Consider the following 12,129-nt stretch of genomic DNA (forward strand, 5'->3'; position numbering starts at 1 on the left):
TCCTTACTGCTTCACTCCCATATTTCATTAATGTTTTGCTTCCTTACTTCCTTACTTCCTTCTATTTCCTGGTCAATATCTGATTCAACTTTTAGACCAATTTCTGGTCCATTTCCTGATCAATTCTATTCACTAATGGACATGAGTGGTTCATTTTCAGGAATACTCACATGTTTATTTTGAGGTCCATTATAAAGTCATATTTCACGATTAGTTTCAGGTCTATCTTGGAATCCACTTTCAGGTCAATTTTTTGGTCCATTTTAGGAACCATTTTCAGGTCCACTGTTAAATTTACTTTCAGATCCATTTTCAGGCCCATTCTCATCTCCATTTTTATATCACTTTTCAGATCCATTTTCAAGTCCATTTCCGGACCATTTTACGCTTCATTTTCAGGTCCATTTTTAGGTCCACATTCAAACCCCCCTTTAAATTCATTTTCAAGTCTATTTTCAGTTCAGTTTTCAAGCTCACTTTCATGTACACTTTCAGCACCATTTTAGGTCAATTTTCAGGTAGGGGATCGTCCCCTGTTGTGAAACGGCCCCGGTTGTGAAACACCCGTAGTTTTTATCGTTTTTATTATCCTAGTGCTGTCAAGTTACTACCAACGTCTAGTCTCATAATAATATAACTTTTGAGCAAATAACGGTCAAACTTCAACATTTACACAATGCTTTGTAGAAAAAGTGTTTGAAAAACACCCAAAAAGTTTTTTCGCGTGTTTTGCAATTGATTATTTTGTATGCCAAATGGAGTAAAAAAATCAGGTAAAGGCATATAAACTTAGTTTTGGACCTCTATTTCATTACACAGACAAATTTTAGGTGAAGTAATTGACTCAAAAATTATTAAATAATTTTTTTGCAATATGGCCACCGCCCAGGTTATGAAACAGTCGAGTTCCCCGGTTGTGAAACATGTAGAAAATCAATTATTTTATGCTTCCCAAATCATACATTACATTTTCAAGTCTATTTTCAGATTCTGGTCCATTTTTGGACCCACTATCAGGTCCACCTTCAAATCTATTTTTATATTTATTTTAAGATCAATTTTCAGGTGCATTTTTAGATTCATAAAAGTTTATTTTGGGGCCATTTGCTGTACCAATATTCAGGTCCACTTTCAGGCCCGTACAGGTCCATTTTCATGTTCTTTTGCAGGTACATTTTCAGGCGCATTTTCAGGTCCATTTTAGGTCCACTTGCAGGACCATTCCCAAGTAACAATCTGGGTTTTCTTTTGCTCTTATTATGGCATTTGTCATAAACCGCGATAAGAGTGCAATAAAACTGACATTGTTACTTGGGTTGTCAGGTCCCCTTCGAAGTTCACTTTCAGGTTTATTTTCAAGTCTAGTTTTAGATCCATTTTTAGTCCATTTTTAGATCCATTACAGGTTATTTTAGGGCTATTTGTTGTACCGATTTCTAAGTCCACTTTCAGGCCCGTTTGAAGGCCCACTTACAGATCCATTTTCAAGTCTATTTTCAGATTCAGATCCATTTTCAAACCCACTTTCAGGTTCACCTTCAAGCCTATTTTAATACTCATTTTCAGATCCATTTTCAGGTGCATTTTAAGATCCATTACAATCTATTTTAAAGCCTATTGCTGTACTAATTTCAGGTCCCCTTTTACGTCCTTTTGCAGGTCCATTTCCAGGCGCATTTTCAGGTCTATTTTAGGTCTATTTGCAGGACCATTGTCAGGTCCACTTTGTACCTGTCGGCAAGCTAGCAGCGAGCGTCTAAAGGACTCCCTGATGACAAACACCTCAGGGTCGGCACACTTAATAGTATTTCGCGGATATCAGGAATTGCTTGATTGAAAGTCACTGGATTTAGCTTTTCACAAACTTTAATTGCATATAATTTCTTCTCCCACTTCCTTAAATCTAGCTAACCTTCGGTTTACTTCACTTCCGGAGCCCCGTTCCTGCAGCAGTACTCCTTCCGTTTCTCCTCCAAAATTTCCTCGTTTACACTCCAGTTATCCACTATCCTCTCACTTAGCGGGTATTACGGTTCCCTCGGGCATGTGGTTGGTAGTCACGGGGACCAAGGCGACACTGCGAATCTCTGTAGCGACCACGGCTATAACGATGGGTGGTTCTGAACGGCGACTGAATAACCCAGAAATGCGTCTACAATCCGCAACAGAAGGGAAATGTAAACCCACGTCGAAGAAATGCGGCAATGGCGATGTCCTTTGACTCGAAGACCACGATGGCGGTGGCTTGTATCGGCCACTGGCGATAATGGTTGGTATGTGTCCGAAAATACGGTTTGTCGGTCCGAAAATCACGGGGTTCTGCAGGTTAATGGATAGAATACCTGCTTTAGATGATTGGCGAGATAGCGAATGCGTATAGTGGGAATGCCGGGAGGGGAAAGTTTACCTGCTGTCCATATATGTTTCACTTGCAATGGCACTTGATTTTTGCAGCTTAAACTGACTTGACACTGTACTTAGAAATCGAATAATACGTCTTCGCACTTTGGCTTTCTATTGGATAATGATCATTCGAATCTGATTTCTTTTCTAAATTTCGTACAGGTCATTCCCTTTAATCTCCGGTCATTGCCCTGGCTTGTATATAAATACAGTAATCCCCCCAATAAGGACGCTAATAGGGACCGCGTTAATGGAAACCGTGTTAATGGAGTCTATGTAGCATATGGGAATTGACCTAATTGGTGCCAACATGGAATAACTCGTGATCCTGACCTAATAGACGGTTGGTGTCTTCGACAAAGTTGTTCAGTACATCAACGGGTTTTCATTGGATTATAGTATTGCGGAATTGTCTCACAACGTGGCGCTAGCGTATATGTAATATTTTTGTATAGGCTGTATCTCGCGCTGCAGGCTATCTAGAAAGTTGCGGCCTTCGGGAAGGTTGCTCAAATGACTGCCACCTTCAAGATGGCATGGAAAAAAGCGCAGAACTAACTCACTACGTGGCGCTAGTGTATATGTAATCCTCTTATGCAGGCTGTATCTCACGCTGCTGGCTATCTAACAAGTTGCGGTCTTCGAGAAGGTTATTCATATGACTGCGACCTTCAAGAAGGGATGGAAAATACAGTAGACTCTAGGAAAAGTTAACTCTCTGAAAAGTTAATTGTTCAGAAAAGTTAAGCGAATATTAGCTCTCATGCAACGCTCTAAAAAGTTAATTTTTGGCTTAACTTTTCTGAGAGTTTAAATTTATTGGTTGTCCAAAGCGTTCATTCACACACGTGTGTTTTCCTTATATCTTTATTTCTCATTTTTCGGTTTATTATCGCCTTTCCACAGCTTCATACAGAGTATCATCATAGCTGGGATTAAATTAAACTCTTGTACCGGACAGTTGTAGTAATAGTTCAATACGGGCACATAGTTGCTTCAGGATTTTTGATAACAAACTGGAAAAGCGCAAACTCAGATTGAATTTTAAATACAAAAGAAGGAACAGTAAGGAACAAAAAATAAGCGCGAACATTGCCAAAACGTTGTCGTAGACTACGAAAAATTAAAAATAAACTAGAGTTACCGACTATTTTAAATTTACTGAAAGGAACTATGTATCAGTTCATAAGGATCTTGCCACATATTTCTTTACATTACAACTTCCAGATTCCTAAAAAGGTGTATCCTATATCCGAGAATATATTTTTCGCTTTTGTATTTATCATTTTCGATGACTCTTACGACTACTCAGAAAAGTTAATATTTCAGAAAAGTTAATCGACCCATTCCCCAATCGATTAACTTTTCCGAGAGTTCACTGTATTGCAGAATTGCCTCACTACGTGGCGCTGGCATATATGTAATCTTCTTAAGCAGGCTGTATCTTGCGCAGCTGATTGTCTGGAAAGCTGCGGTCTTCGGGAAGGTTATTCATAAAACTGCCAGCTTCAAGATGGTATGAAAAATATTGCAGAATTGCTTCACTACGTGGCGCTTGCGTATATGTAACATTCTTAACCAGGCTGTCTTTTGCCCTGCAGGCTATCTAAAAGTTGCGGTCTTCGGGAACGTTATTCATATGACTGAGGTCGTCAAGAAGGGATGGAAAATATTACAGAATTGCCTCACTACGTGGCGCTAGCATATATGTAATCTTCTTATGAAGGCTGTATCTCATGCTGCTGACTATCTAGCAAGTTGCGGTCTTCGAGAAGGCTATTCATATGACTGAGACCTTCAAGAAGGGATGGAAAATATTGCAGAATTATCTCACTACGTGGCGCTAGCATATATGTAACATTCTTGTATAGGCTGTATCTTGCTCTGATGACTGTCTGGAAAGTTGCGGTCTTCGGAAAGGTTATTCATATGACTGCCACCTTAAAGATGGTATGGAAAATATTGCAGAATTGTCTCACTACGTGGCGCTAGTGTACATTCAATCCGCTTAGGCAGGCTGTATCTCGCGCTGCTGGCTATCTGGCAAGTTGCGGCCTTCGAGAAAGTTATTACAGAATTGTTTCACTACGTGGCGCTAGTGTATATGTAATCTTCTTGTAAAGGCTTTATATTGCGCTGCAGTGACTACAAAATATCTGTTAAAACTATGCAACCAATTCACATTCTAATAATAAGTTTGTTATACAAATTTGTAAAAAAGTTTATGCCCTACTAGCACAGTTATTATAAACTAGTTGTGGTAACCGATTAATGACTGATTTCAGTCATAAATAGGTTGCAGCAACCAGAAGTGACAAAAGTGTGCTACTTGGGTGTCCTGGTCTGGAAATTTTTTTGAAGAGGGGGGCAAGAAAAAGATAATAACATCAGACCTTTAATAACTAAACAAAAAAGAAAAAAACCAGTGTTTATTTTTCCATATATTAAAAATTAAATACAAAAATTTTGTACAGAACTCAAATTTTTGTTGAAACCTAACAAACCAAAATTTTCGACTCATCCTGGTAAGCATCCTGGTAGGGATGAACCAGTTTGATAATAGTGGTTCAACGGTAACCACGAAATAGTATCATGATCTAATCATCTTTTGAAAATGGCAGTTTAGGTCCCTACAACTTTTTTACATGGAACGCATCTACTCACCGGCGTGCCCAGAGGTGGGGCTCCACAATTGCAAATCAATGCTGACCTTTATGCTTATGCTATTATGTTCAGCATGCTTTTTTTAGAAGAAACTCGTATATCCCTCACAGTCGTCGCAAAAATAATCCATCGGCTTAGTCTACCATCTATCCGTAAATGCTACTTCCTAAATGGCCAGAAAAATCCCACCATCATTTGAATAACCTTCTCGAAGACCGCAACTTGATATACAGTCAGCAGCGCTAGATACAGCCTCCATAAGAAGATTGCATATATGCTAGCGCCACATAGTGAGGCAATTCTGCAATATTTTCCATCCCTTCTTGAAGGTCGCAGTCATGAATAACCTTCCCGAAGACCGCAGCTTGCCATATAGTCAGCAGCGCGAGATACAGCCATCATGAGAAGATTACATATATGCTAGCGCCACGTAGTGAGGCGATTCTGTAATATTTTCCATCCCTTCTTGAAGGCCTCAGCCATATGAATAACCTTCCCGAAGACCGCAACTTTTTAGATAGCCTGCAGGGCAAAAGACAGCCTGGTTAAGAATGTTACATATACACTAGCGCCATGTAGTGAAGCAATTCTGCAATATTTTTCATACCATCTTGAAGCTGGCAGTTTTATGAATAACCTTCCCGAAGACCGCAACTTTCCAGACAATCAGCAGCGCAAGATACAGCCTGCTTAAGAAGATTACATATATGCTAGCACTACGTAGTGAGGCAATTCTGCAATATTTTCCATCCCTTCTTGAAGATCGCAGTCATATGAATAACCTTCTCGAAGACCGCAACTTGCTAGATAGTCAGCAGCGTAAGATACAGCCTGCATAAGAGGATTACATATACACTAGCGCCACGTAGTGAGTCAGTTCTGCGCTTTTTCCCATGCCATCTTGAAGGTGGCAGTCATTTGAGCAATCTTCCCGAAGGCCGCAACTTTCTAGATAGCCTGCAACGCGAGATACAGCCTATACAAAAATATTACATATACGCTAGCGCCACGTTGTGAGACAATTCCGCAATACTATAATCCAATGAAAACCCGTTGATGTACTGAACAACTTTGTCGAAGACACCAACCGTCTATTAGGTCAGGATCACGAGTTATTCCATGTTGGCACCAATTAGGTCAATTCCCATATGCTACGTAGACTCCAATAAGGACGTTCGACCGCGTTAATGAAATCACTCGAGACCGTCCTTAATGGAAACGTCCTTATTCGAAACCGCGTTATTCGGGGGACTGCTGTATTTCTATCTGCTCGCCAATCATCAGTTATTTCGCCTCTTATCATCCGTGAGCCGCCCGCGAATTCGCCTGCTTCCTCCTGGTGGTTGGGTGTGGAAATTCGATGGGAGGTAGGTGGGCTGCGTGCTTTAGGGTATCGAAGCCTACTGTTGACTACTCTAACTAATCTGGTCCATTTTCTGGCCCATTTTGAGGTTTATTTTCAGGTACTTTTTCAGATACATTTACAGGTCCACTTTCAAATCTGCTATTTAAATCAACTGTTCATAGATTTTTCGATATTTTGGTCTATTGTTAGTTCAGTTTTTAGTTGTCATTTTTTGATTTATTTTAGGTCTTCTTGATGGTCAAGTATCAGTCTATTTCAATGCAATTTTCAGATCTTTTTACAGGCCCATATTTGGTCCACTTTCAAATCCAATTTAAGGTCTATTTTCAGGTCCTCTTTCAGCTCCATTTTTAGGTCGATTTTCAGGTCAGGTACCTTTGCAGATCCATTTTCAGAACTCTTTTCAGGCTTATAATCATTTCATTTTCAGGTCCACATTCAATTCCATTTCAAGGACTATTTCCAGAACTATTTTCTGGTTCATTATTTTGTCTATTTCAAGATTTATTTTCAGGTATGCATTTCAAAATGGACATGAGAATAGACCTTACTATGGTTCTGTAAGCGAATCTGGCAACAGTCCTGAAAATGGACCATTTTCAGGTTTTTTACGGACCATTTAATGGTCCATTTTAAGGTCAACTTTTGGGTTCATGTTAAGGTCAATATTCAGATTCAGGGGTCAGCCCCGACGTAGTGGTTAGCAGTCACGCCTCTCACGCCGAGGACCCGGGTTCAAATCACAACCCCGCAGAAGTCATGAATGACCCAAGCTGTTAAAGTGACTATAATCTAACAAAAAAAAGTATTCAGATTCATTTTCAAGATTCTTTTAGATTCATTTTCTGATTCAATTCAGGTCGATTTTCAGATCCATTTTCTGGTCCATTTGCTATATTTTTAGACCCCCACTATTTTCAGGTCCACTAACAGGTCAACTTTTTGGTTTTGGTACATTTTTTATCGATTTTCTGGTCTATTTTCTGTTCAAATATCAGATCCATTTTTGTATCCATTTTAAGGTTCCTTTTTAGGTCCATTTTTAGTTAGACTTTCAGGTACATTTTCAGACACGTTTTCACGTCCATTTTTAGATCTATTCTTGAATCCACCTGTTTGTACATTTTACGATTTTTCGGTCCATTTTTAGTTCTCTTTTTGGTCAATTCTCCTATTTATTATTGGTATATTTTACTGTCAAGTATCTGGTCCATATCAATGCAAATTTGAGAGCCTACTGCAGGCCCATATTTTGGTCCATTTACAGATCCAATTTCAAATCCATTTTCAGGTCTATTTTCAGGTCCATTTTCAGAAGAGTCGCGAAGCTTCGAGGTACAATGTTGGTCTAACAAGCCAGTCGAATTGTGGCTAGGCGGTGCTGCTAGATTGCGTCAGTAGGATTGTTGCACTAGCCCCGTAATTGTCCTGTACTTCAACAGCCGACTGCGAAGTCTGTCGATAAAGAAAGGTCAAGTCTTAGTTAGACGTTGGAGCCTTAGGTCTTTGCTTTTTTGCAAGTCTATTTTATAGTCCGATGTCCGGTCCACTTTTTTCGTATTCAGGTCAATTCTCTGGTCTATTTTCAAGTCAGGTTCATTTCCATGCTTATTTTCAAATCCATTTGCAGTCCATTTGTTTGATTCACGGCTCTATTTCTCTATTTTTGGATCCACCTTCAGGACCGTTTTCAGATCGATTTTTCGGTCCACTTTCTGGTCCATTTTCAACTCTATTTTGAGCTGCATTTTAAAGTCGCTTTTCAGGTCTATTGTCAGGTTCACTTCCAAAACTTTTTTCAAGTTTAGCGCATTTGGACGATGGACCAGAATTTTAAGGCCCACTTTCAGGCCCAAGTTCAAATTTCAAGCTCATTTTCGAGCCCATTGTCAGGTCCATTTTCTGATCCATTTTCTGGCCTATTTTCAGATTGACTTTCAGGCCAATTTTCAAGTCCACTTCCATGGACTATTTTTATGGTTCATTTCCAGGTCCATTTTCTGGCTAATATTCTAGTCCATTTCAGGTCGACTTTTAATTCCGCTTTCAAGTCAGATCCATTTTCTAGACAAATTTCTAGTGCATTTCCAAACCTGTTTTCTGGACCATTTCCAAGTCCATTTTCAGGCCCATTATCTGGTCCATTTTTGAGTCTATTTCCTGGTTCATTTTCAGATAGACTTTCATATCCGCTTTCGAGCTCAATTTCAGGTCCATTTTCACGTCTATCGTCAGGTTTGTTTATTAGTTCTGGTGCATTTTTGGTCCATTTTCAGGATCCAGTTTTAGCTCCAATTCAAATCTATTTTTAGTTCACTTTAAGCTCAATTTACGCGTCCAATTTCAGGCCTTTTCTAAGGTATATTTTCAGATTGAATTCCAGGCACATTTTTGAGTTCATTTTCTGGTCTAACGCATGTTTATTTGGAGATACATTTTAAAGTCCATTTGGAAATCCATTTTTAAGTCAATTTTAGATTCAATTTTCAAAGCCATTTCAGTCCACTTTTGGCAACATTGTCAGGTACATTTTCATTGTCAGTCATTTTTCTAGTCCACTTTCTGCTTCACTTTTAGATATATTTTCAATTCGACTTTCAAATCCTCTTACTAATCAAATTTCAGGTTCACTTTCAGGTGCATTTTTATGCCTACTTTTTAGATTATTTTCAGGTCCATTTCATGCCTATTTTAATGGACTATTTCCATGGTCCAATTTCAGGTCACTTTATAGTCTACTCTCAAGTTTAATTCCAGGTCCATTTCCATGTCCTTCTTCAGGTCCATTTGCTAGTCCATTTTCTGGTTCATTTCAGGTCATTTTTCAAATCGGCTCTCAAATCCGCTTTTAAATTTTTAGAGCCGCTTTTCAGGTCCCTTTTCAAGTCAATTTTCATGGATTTCCATTTCCATTATCAAGGTCCATTTTCAGGACCATTCCTAAGTCCATTTTATGGGGGGGCTCCGTAGCCGCAAGGTTACCGAGTCCGCTTTGACAAGCGAATGGTCATGGGTTCGAATCTTAGTAGAATCAAACCATTCAATGTCAAATGACTTTAGCATGGCTTTATTCTCAGGTCCCTCATCTACCCTTCCTTCATGCTGAATTCTATATTTATCCTCTGAAGCCCTTTGACAGTGCAAATGTCCCTCCTATAGTTAAGTGTACTGGTCAGAGGTACGGAATGAATCCTCGCCAGGGACGGCTATAATATGGAATAGTTACTGGCAGCGAGGAATAAGTGGGTAAAGTAGATCAAGCTTTGAAGTTGAAGGAAGGGTAAACCCCAATGCACACAAGCACGCATAAGATTTAATAAGCATATCGCTCACTCAATAGCGATTATAGCAAAAAAATGCAGTGCAGGTCATACAACAAACACCCGGGCGATGCCACAATAGATCAACTATTATACTGGTCGCAGTGATGAGTCCACACATGGAAAAAAAGAGTCCATTTTGTGATCCATATTCAAGTTCTAAGTGAACTAAGGGCCAGGTCCAATTTCAGGTTCAGGTCCATTTGCGTGGTCTGCTTATAAGTCCATTTTACGGTCCATTTTCTGGTCCTTTTTCTAGTATATTGTTAAATCCATTTTCGTGTCCATTTTAAAATCCATTTTCAGATTCATATGCTTTTTCAGGTTTACTGTAAACCTTCACTCCAATCTATTTTCATTTTCAGGTTTACTGTAAGGCCCATATCTTGGTCAAATGTTCGCTCCTTTTTCAGGCTCACTTTCAGGTCAACTATCAGATCCATTTTCAGTGCCATTTTTAAGTCTACCTTCGGGTCCGTCGTAAGGTCCATTTTCAAGTTCATTGCTAGTCCATTTTGTGCTCTATTTTCAGGTTGACTTTCAAATCCGGTTGACTTTCAAAGTCCAATTTCAGGACCATTTTCATGGTCTATTTTTACGGCCCATTTTCAGTACAATTTTATTTTCACTTTCAAATCCATTTCAGGTCATATTTCTAGTCCAGTTTCAAGTCTATTTTCAGGCCCATTTATAAGTCCGTTTTCTGGTCCATTTTCATGGTCCATCTTCTGGTCAATTTTCTAGACCACTTTCAAGTCCATTTTCAAGTGCATTTTCAGGTCCCTTTTGAGATCCATTTTCAGGTCTATTTCTCGGTACATATGTCAGTCCATTTTCAGACCGACTTTCAAGTCCATTTTTAGGTATATTTCTAAGTCCATTTTTAGACCCATTTTCTAGTCCATTTTGTGGTTCATTTTCAGATCGACTATTAAATCCGCTTTTAAGTGCTATTTCAGGTCCATTTTCATGGTCTATTTTAATAGTCCATTTCCAGTATAATTTTCTAGTCCACTTTTAAGTCTATTTTCAGGTCCATTTCCAATCCATGTTCTGATCCATTTTCAGGTCCATTTTCAGCCCATTTTAAAGCCCACGTTAGGCTCAGTCTTAAATTAAACCTTGTAGGACGCTATATATCTGTATACTAGCGTTTATAGGAGGAAATACTTATCAACTTAGGGACTATTTTGATATGAAATCGGGTTTGTTACATTGTTTCGGAGTCAAGGTACATCTCAGATGTGCAATTTAGCGAAACGGTATTTTTTCGTATCAATTATATGAAAGTATGATAATTTTTATGAAACCAGTTCATTAAATTTATTAACAAACACAGATGAATCGTGTTCAGGAATAGAAAATCAGTGATTTTGATCAAATCTGTAAGTTATCGCCACACGCACAGATCACGATCCGTACAGATCATGACAAACAGTGAATCTAAGGCATTGATTACAAGATTTTGTTCTCTAAACCGTCTTAGCATTCGATCATAGTGTTACATCTTACAAGGCTGCGAGAAAAAAGGCACTCATGTTGTTTGTATTGTGATTCATATGATGCACACAACCAATCATCTGTATCTCTTATATTTCTCAACGCAATCTTGCAATGAACATTATCTGACATGAGGTTTATCATAATCTGTACAGAACGCGATAAAGTTGTTGTCGCTTACAAGTAATGATGTTAATGAATCTGAATCTGATCGCTCCTATGATCTTGATCGCTAGAAGCGATTTTTTTCCATCCCTGTTACAGTTTTCGTCATTACTGGTCTAGCTAGGAAATTTTCGATTACTCAGATTGGATTTATATAACCGTTCAGCATCGTTTGCTTTCGTGCCTCGATTGTCGCAGAAATAACCATTATTCCCCGACGACCGGCGGTTGTATTTGAACTTGGTCGCACTTAGGACTGATGACGCGTTTACAAGCCGGGACTTATATTAAAGTGCGAGATACATTCGAAGTGTGTTGATGTGTTTGAGAATTTTTTGCAATTTTATCTGCCGTATTTCACTGGGCACAAATAAATGATGATCAAATTTTAAATATGTATAGTATGGCATTTTCAATAAGATGATTTTTTAATGCCGTAAAATAATTTATAATTCAGAATTATTTGTTAGGGTACTAGAGTGTTGAGTAGTTGCTGAATGCATTTGTTAGGCTTTAATTTTTCAAAGTTTCGAGCCTATAATGAAATTTCTGAACTTTTGAACAATTAGACCGTTGTTAGTGCTTAGACTTTTGCCTTTTCTATTTTAAATTTTGGAATGTACAGATTTGGAGAACAACTAAATCTTATCTTTCAAATATTTTTAACGCAAATAATCCTTCTTTGCAAGTATTTCAGTTCACGCCCATACC

The 12,129-nt window shown here is 38.6% G+C and overlaps 1 protein-coding gene across 1 annotated transcript in view; it reads right to left on the reverse strand.

Moving 5' to 3' along the window:
* The window catches only part of LOC128737694 (exostosin-1), a 355,143-nt gene that overhangs the window by 43,077 nt on the left and 299,937 nt on the right, over positions 1–12,129 (reverse strand). The gene's annotated exons all lie outside the window — the stretch shown is intronic.

The sequence above is a fragment of the Sabethes cyaneus genome, chromosome 2 (assembly GCF_943734655.1).
Source record: "Sabethes cyaneus chromosome 2, idSabCyanKW18_F2, whole genome shotgun sequence".
NCBI classification, from domain to species: domain Eukaryota; kingdom Metazoa; phylum Arthropoda; class Insecta; order Diptera; family Culicidae; genus Sabethes; species Sabethes cyaneus.